General features: G+C 39.9%; 1 protein-coding gene across 1 annotated transcript in view; it reads right to left on the reverse strand.

Moving 5' to 3' along the window:
• Nucleotides 1-3,835, reverse strand: part of enc1 (ectodermal-neural cortex 1) — a 12,416-nt gene extending 8,581 nt beyond the window's left edge. Inside the window, exon 1 of the mRNA XM_005720185.1 lies at nt 3,516-3,835. The gene's annotated coding sequence lies outside the window, so the exon portion shown is untranslated. The remainder of the gene's footprint in view (nt 1-3,515) is intronic.
• Nucleotides 3,836-7,394: the final 3,559 nt, after the last annotated feature.

Consider the following 7,394-nt stretch of genomic DNA (forward strand, 5'->3'; position numbering starts at 1 on the left):
ATATATATACACACACTTTTCTGCATTTCAAAGGCTCTCCTGAAGTGAAATCTATTGTAGCTGAAAGGGGTCAAGCTCTGTCAGCAAGCAAATGTTTTACAAACCTACAGGTGGCGAGCATTTGATGTTCGAATGATAGGATTTTCACTTCAAGAGTGAAAGAGTTCAAAAGTTCCTTGCTGTCATAAATGACTCCTCTTCAAAAAACAGAAAGCTACAGAGAGCTAAGGACAGTTTCCATTTTCGCTAAGTTGCATCATCTGTTCCAAAATCCTCAGAATGCAGTCTCATGAATAGGAAATCAAGCCCAATCCCTGCAGGTATGAATGCAAGTCCAGTGGGGATTTCTGGTGAGCAGTGGCACTCATACCTTGGGCTTAATATCTCAATGCATACTGAATGAACAGCTATGAATTTTGATTTTATTTTTTTGACATTCAGGGTGCTCAGAGGATGAATCCTAATGATTTTGGGCTTTGTCCCTTTGAACATGTTCGCACAGGGATGTCAGCGCACAACTCAAAGGACAGCGATGCCTGTGCACAGCCATTCCACGTCTTTGTATAAAGAGGAAGAATCTTATTTATCACAAGTTAATGAAACCCAAAACCAACCGCCACCGGTTGAACAGGATTTACTGCATTGCTGCAGTGACAAAACTGGCAACCTGTCAACTCCTGGCCTCTGGCTCATCTGTAAGGAGAACATCCTCACCTAATCTCCTTGCACACGTCACATGCTACACACACACACGGACACATTGCAGCTCAGGGTTTCTAACTGGAGGTTGTAAGTGACTCGATTTAAATATGTGATCCTTATAAGTCAGGCGCTAAAATGAAGAGGTTTCACACTTGTTAATCATTGGCATATTAATAAATAGAACCATTGGTACTCTCAGGCACTGGAGCTGGCAGATAAACACTTCAGTTAGTCCAATAATTTAGCTTCATACTAGGTAGCAAAATGATTACAAGCTAATTATAGTCTACCAGTAAATGATAGACACTTAGCTGAGCTGCTAACCGTCTCTGTTCTTTTGCCAAACAAATCATTTAGTGGCAATAAAATAGCAAAGCACAACACAGCTTTTCCATTTTAATCTCACTGCAATGCACTCATTCCTCCAAACAACACTGGTGGCCAGCACAATTACCAAAGGTGATCGGTTTGCACAATCTTCATTTTCCCTGTTGTCAAACGAAAGTGCTCACTCACGCCCGCATACTGGGGAGTGCGGGAAAGGTGAACAATGAAAAGATCAGTAAACCACATGCCTCAACTATTTGCATATTAAAGGGTAAAGCCTGGATTACCAGCTCAAGCAGCTGGTCCCGAAACCCGTCTGTGACATATACAAGCACGGCTAGATTCAAAATAGAAATAAATAAAACAAAACAAAAAAAGTTTTATACAAATCTTAGACAATGCAACGAGAAAGAATAATTGAAGACTGCACTTACGCTTAAAAGTGTTGGATTTGCTTCCTGATTATAAGCTTAAACTTAGACTAACCTCTGAAACATAAGCACATTTCTCTTGTTTTGATCTTAAGCACTGATTACAGAGGAAATTAGATAACTCGTATCACTGTTTAAATTTGCTTAATCTCATCATCCACAGGGCACAGGCACAGGGCGCATTCAAACATCACGAGTGTGACAAGTCTGTAAAAAATCCTGACAGCTGTCTGGAAACTGTAAATTACATGGAAGTTACAAGCGGAATGCAAAAGGAAAACTATTTCAAAGCTAGGATTAAACTGACAAACACTTTTCGGCTATGAACTAATGCAGGCTGTCTTACTCCTGCTCTAAATGAGAACAAACTCCTGGACACATCTTCACATCTGCAGACGCAATCTGCACAAGGTGGATTTTGTGCATTTTCCATGAGAATATAGGAAAATATAATCAATTTCAAAGTAAAAATAATAATAATAATAAGCAAATGACAACATTTACATAACATGTTGGGAAACATGCACTTCCCTCTTTGGTGACTCAAGTTTTTCATACCATAATGTATCTGATTATCTGATGTTTCTGACTCTTTTTTCTTTGCGCAACATTCTTCCTCCTACTTATTCATAGCTTTATGACAAAGCAAAGTAGCAAAGATTTTTAGGTTAATGAAACTTTATTAACATAACCTACAAAGAGGTTCAACCTCAAGTAGTTTAAGTCCCCGCCCTGCCTCCATTCAAACCAAATTGGTGAGAAAATTCCTGAAGGTTTTGTACTGTTGGTCAGAAAGAACAAAAGACATTGCTGTGAGTACTGAGAAGTTCTGCTGTGCCATTAATATTTCTATTTCTTTTACAAAGTGGTCATTTTTATAGTTTATTTTTAAGGACAGTGGAGAGAAAGACTCACAGTTGCAAAGGTGGTGCCCAATTTACCGCAAATGTGCAGATAATGCAGCCTAATTTCAAACACAAACCCTTTGATGATCATTACAACATGTGACAGCTTGTGGTATAATAAAGCAAATATCTCTGTTGCACAAGTTAATACAAACAACTAGACTAAAATAATAATTTGTCACAGCTTATCAGCATTGAGGTTTCCACGCTGCTCTGGAGGACTTCCCTCTATTATAATACCACAGTCAGTACACCAAAGGGTCCAGACAGGAAGAAATGCCAGCAGTGCCAAGATGTGTGGTTGGCTCAGTGGCTGAGAGAGGGAGAGAGAGATGTCTTCCTCATCCCACCCCTCACAGAAATCAGATCCACACACCGAGCACACAGCCCAGAAAGCCCACACTACACGCCTCACTCAGAAAGCACACAGTTAAAGGACATGCACATGCAGCCACTGGACTCGAGCCAGGGCCTGGCTGACTACAGCCTGTTTAAAAATCATTGCCAGGTGTTCACAGTCAACCATGGACTCAGGAAGAGGGATGGGAGGGGAGTCACTTCAAAAGTAAACACCGGAGCTTATGTGGACCTCGTTCTGTACATCTGCCACTCGGTGAGTGGGGGTGGTAATTGAAGCAAGATGCAAAACAAGAGGAAAGAGCAATGAGCTATAGATGTGTTCGCCTGCTTCTTCAGTGTTGAAGATCGAAATGTACGATCTCAAGTCTAAATGCACAAACGCCGTACAATTGAAAAAACAAACAAAAAAACCTAATTAAATAAATTAAAATCATGGCTTTGTAACGTCGAGAAGAGCGTGTCACACCTGACGTCGCATTTTAAACAAGCAAAACATCCCCAGCATGCACGAATGTGCAAGGAAACAGCTGAGGACATGAACGCAGACGACCGAGGGGAGATCAGCTATCGATAAATCAATAAATCAATAAAATGAACCTGAACGTGATCAGCGAATGTAAACATTGTTGCGCTTCCTAATGCTCCATCCTGGAGCAGAAGGGGGATGCATTCGTAGTTACTATGTAACAATCGAGCCACACGCTTTAACATGATGCAGTGAGGTGGTTTAGCATTATTAGTATCATCATTATTATAATCAGTATTATTATTATGCTTTATTTTGTTTTACCTCTTTGGGTGAAAGCAGGAGTTCAATTGTGCCCGGAGTTTCCCTCGAACATGCCACTTCTACAAGAGCCACGATGCAAGCCTTACGCTCGGGGAGTGCAACTCCGTGGGATTTATATCCGAAAGGTCACGGAATACTAAGTCGAGATCCACGCCGATTGTGAGTTACAGGTAGTTTACCGAGGCTTCAATGGACCTCTGGGCAGCCGAGTATCAATAGATGGTAGCTGTGATGTGAAGGATGAGCGGAGATGTTTGGATGAGCTCCTCTAAAGCTGCTGCTGCTGCTGTGTGACTGAATCCTATGTGTCCTCCTCCTTCTCCTGCGATCCCACTTCTCTCTCACTGAAACAAGTGGGTGTGTCCACAGTGGCAACTGGGAGGACCGTAACCTCGCGCACGAAACCGAGCGAAGGAAAGAGAACATGTACCATACCATCCCACTGTGTAAGATAATTACCAAGTAATCGCTAAAGATGAGTTCAGTTAAAGTTTTCTTTTTTCTTTTTTAAAGGACTTTCTGACCGTTCAGACTCTTAATAAAGTATGCATTAGAGGAGTCTAATGCATGATTAACGTAATCATTAATATGATTAACGTATCTGTATATATATATGTCTCTAAATCTTTCTACAAAGTAACTACTAAGCAGGCTGCGTGGATAGGAGCGGTGCTTAACTTGGTTTGAAAGGCAAATGCTTTAGTAAAATCCTGATACAGTGTGCAGGATCTGCGTCGCAGCAGTCCACGTAATGGTTTAGTGGTTCCTCAGAAGACCAAACAGGATCCACCCAGCATTGTGACAGAAGAGTCAAGAGAAAATTAAAGGTATTGTTCCGGTGTTGTGCTTTGTGGACTCAAGACTTTAAACAGCCACTCCAAGACATTGTGAAACAATAACATATAGGAAATGCCACAAAGTCTGACTGAGTCACATTGAGCCAGTGTCAGGTCCTATAGGATTACAAAGGTCTCTGTGGTTTTTAGTAAAAGGGGGGAGAGCTGGGAACGGGAAGTCCAATTTTATCTGTGAGCATCTTGTGTGAGTCACATCTGCGGTGCTCGTTGACGGTGCATTTGGCTGTGACTAAACTCTTCAGAGGATCCTCGAGGCTGTGATGTTGCTGTTTGGTTTGTTTGTTTTTGATGTGCAGTGTGGTGGCCACAGAGCTGTTGAGAACTCACGCCCAGTTCCCTTTCCCATCGACTGTTGATGAAAACCGAACAATCGGTTTATGCTGAGGATAACGCAGCATACTGTTCACCAGAGAAGTACACTCTGAGAAGTGTTGAAGAGAAACGTCTTTGCGCTCTAACATGGACGTTGTGTATGGCAAGAGAGACACCTAGTGGGCAAAGTCATGCAAGTAGGCCTGTTATGTGCAGGATGCTACTTTATTTGGCAGCATAATTGTCGCCAAATAATGACAATTTAATATATTTGCCAATAATTATTATTGTCAAATAATTACTTATTGTCAACAGCAGACTAGCAGACAAACAGGTTTTTGTATTGTTTCTTTGCTCACTTGTAAGAAGTTTGTAGTGCAGTAAAAATCGGGTAAATGTAGCATGACATATGTTTTCTTTATTATACAAACATTATATAGGAGTAGACAATGGATAACTGAATAACTTTATATTACAGTATATTCCTAACTAAGCAGCTCATTCTCAACACTTTTATGAAAATTTGACCTTATATGACCTTGAAGAAGAGGTCAGAGGTCCAAGCTAACGTGATATCCCTTTACTGTACTTTCTATAAGTTGATAATACATACACTAACAAATCACCATTAGGTAATACTACTTTACATGAAGCTTCAAGGTGGAGCCTGTCCCAGATGTCATAGAGTGAAAGGTGGGTACACCCTGCACACATATGCTAGCATGGGTGGAAACTGGAGGACCTGGAGAGAACTCCTGGTACTCCAGCGGATTCCAACACAGAATCCTCTTGCTGTGAGAGATTAATAATAACTAATGATTCAATGCAGAGAGGTGTATAAAGACATGGTGAGTGGAAAAGGTGCATCATGGGAATCCCCCAGCAGCTATTGCAGCGTAACTATGGGAGAATTCAGGCTCACCTGATCCTGCCCTAACATTTTCAAAGTAGAGAGGATGTCTGTCTCCCTAATACAAAATTGGAAGCTGGTTCCACAGAAGAGAGCCCTGAAAGCTGAAGGCTCTGACTCCCGATCTACTTTTAAATACTCTAGGAACCACAAGTAAGCCTGCAGTCTGAGAGCAAAGTGCCCCAATGAGGTGATACAGCCCTATGAGGTCATCCAGATAAGATGGGGCCTGATTATTCAAGACTTTATATGTGGAGCAGGATTTTGAATTTGATTCTGGATTTAACAGGGAGCCAATGAAGGGAAGCCAATATAGGCAAAATATGCTTTCTTTTTCTAGTCCCTGCCAGTACTCTTGATTTTGGATCAACTGAAGGCTTTTCATGGAGTTTTTCGGACATCCTGATAATAATGAATTACAATAGTCCAGCCTAGAAGTAATAAATGCATGAACTAGTTTTTCAGCGTCATCCTGAGACGGGATATTCATAATTTCAAAGATATAACGGTAATACAAAAAAGCAGTACCACATATTTGTTTAATATGTCCATTAAAGAACATGTCCTGGTCAAAAATGACGCCAAGGTTCCTCACAGTGTTACTGGAGACCACCGTAATGCCATCCAGAATAAGTATCCGGTTAAATACCATATTTCTACAATTTTTAGGGCTGAGTACAATAACCTCAGTTTTATGTGAATTTAGAAGCAGAAAATTAGAGGCCATCCATGGTGTTTATGTCTTTAAGACAACTGCAGTTTAACTAATTGTTGTGTCCTATCTGGCTTCATGGATAGATAAAGTGGTATGCTATGTTGTATGATGGCATACCTCTAATTATTGGTATGCCATTATACAAGTGGTTACAAGTGGTAGATATTCAACTACATAGTGTATTGATCAAGTCCATGTGGTGTTTGGTAGATTTATTTGTCTATTCTAATTGTAGTAAAATGGTATTCTGAATACTATACACCAATTTCTTTAAAGCAGGGATCATACTGTTATTTGTCGATTCATATATAGATAACAAAATGATGTGCCATATTTAGGAGCAAAGCCATCAATCCAATGGCATAAAATACTTTATATGACATGAGAAACAAAAAAACATTTGTATTGGCCTCACACAGCTGAATAACACTGTGGTTAGTAGATGTTGAAAGGAAGCATCAGTGATGAGTTAAAATGACCAAATGACAATGCAAATACTGTTTTACCCAAAGTGTCTGCCTATATTTTTATCATTTGTGAGTTAAATAAATGCTCCAATCTGCATATTATTCTTTCAGTTTGGGGTTCTTGTGTTTAAAAGTAATTAATGGACGAATAAGCATGCAAAGAGCTAGTTATGTTACGGTTTTTTAGATTACCCTGTCATGTGGGCTGTCAAAGATACACAGTAAAACCTGTTGTTCTTGTTTAGCACTAACTTTAGCAGCCAAGCACGTCAGTTAGAAATGAGTAAGCAAATATACCCGATGGCAAGTTGTATGTAAATTCACACACTTCACTTTAGGCTGTAAACACATTCACATAATCTAGATAATAGAATAATAAGGTATAATTTACATACTGGTCAAAGTTTGGTGTCTTTCTTTTTAAACAGAAAGGTAGGTTCTGTCACGGTTCTGGGTCCGTTGGACCCAGTATTTTGAGTTCATTATGTTTTGGTACTTTTGCATCATGGATTTTCCTTTATGTTTCTCTGGTACTTGGTGTTTCAGTTATCTTGGTGTTTTTCTATATTATGATTTATGATCTGATACTGTTGTGATTATGATTATCATTTAGTAGCC

Source organism: Pundamilia nyererei, unplaced genomic scaffold (genome assembly GCF_000239375.1).
Source record: "Pundamilia nyererei isolate P.nyererei 1_Seehausen unplaced genomic scaffold, PunNye1.0 scaffold00002, whole genome shotgun sequence".
Taxonomy (NCBI): domain Eukaryota; kingdom Metazoa; phylum Chordata; class Actinopteri; order Cichliformes; family Cichlidae; genus Pundamilia; species Pundamilia nyererei.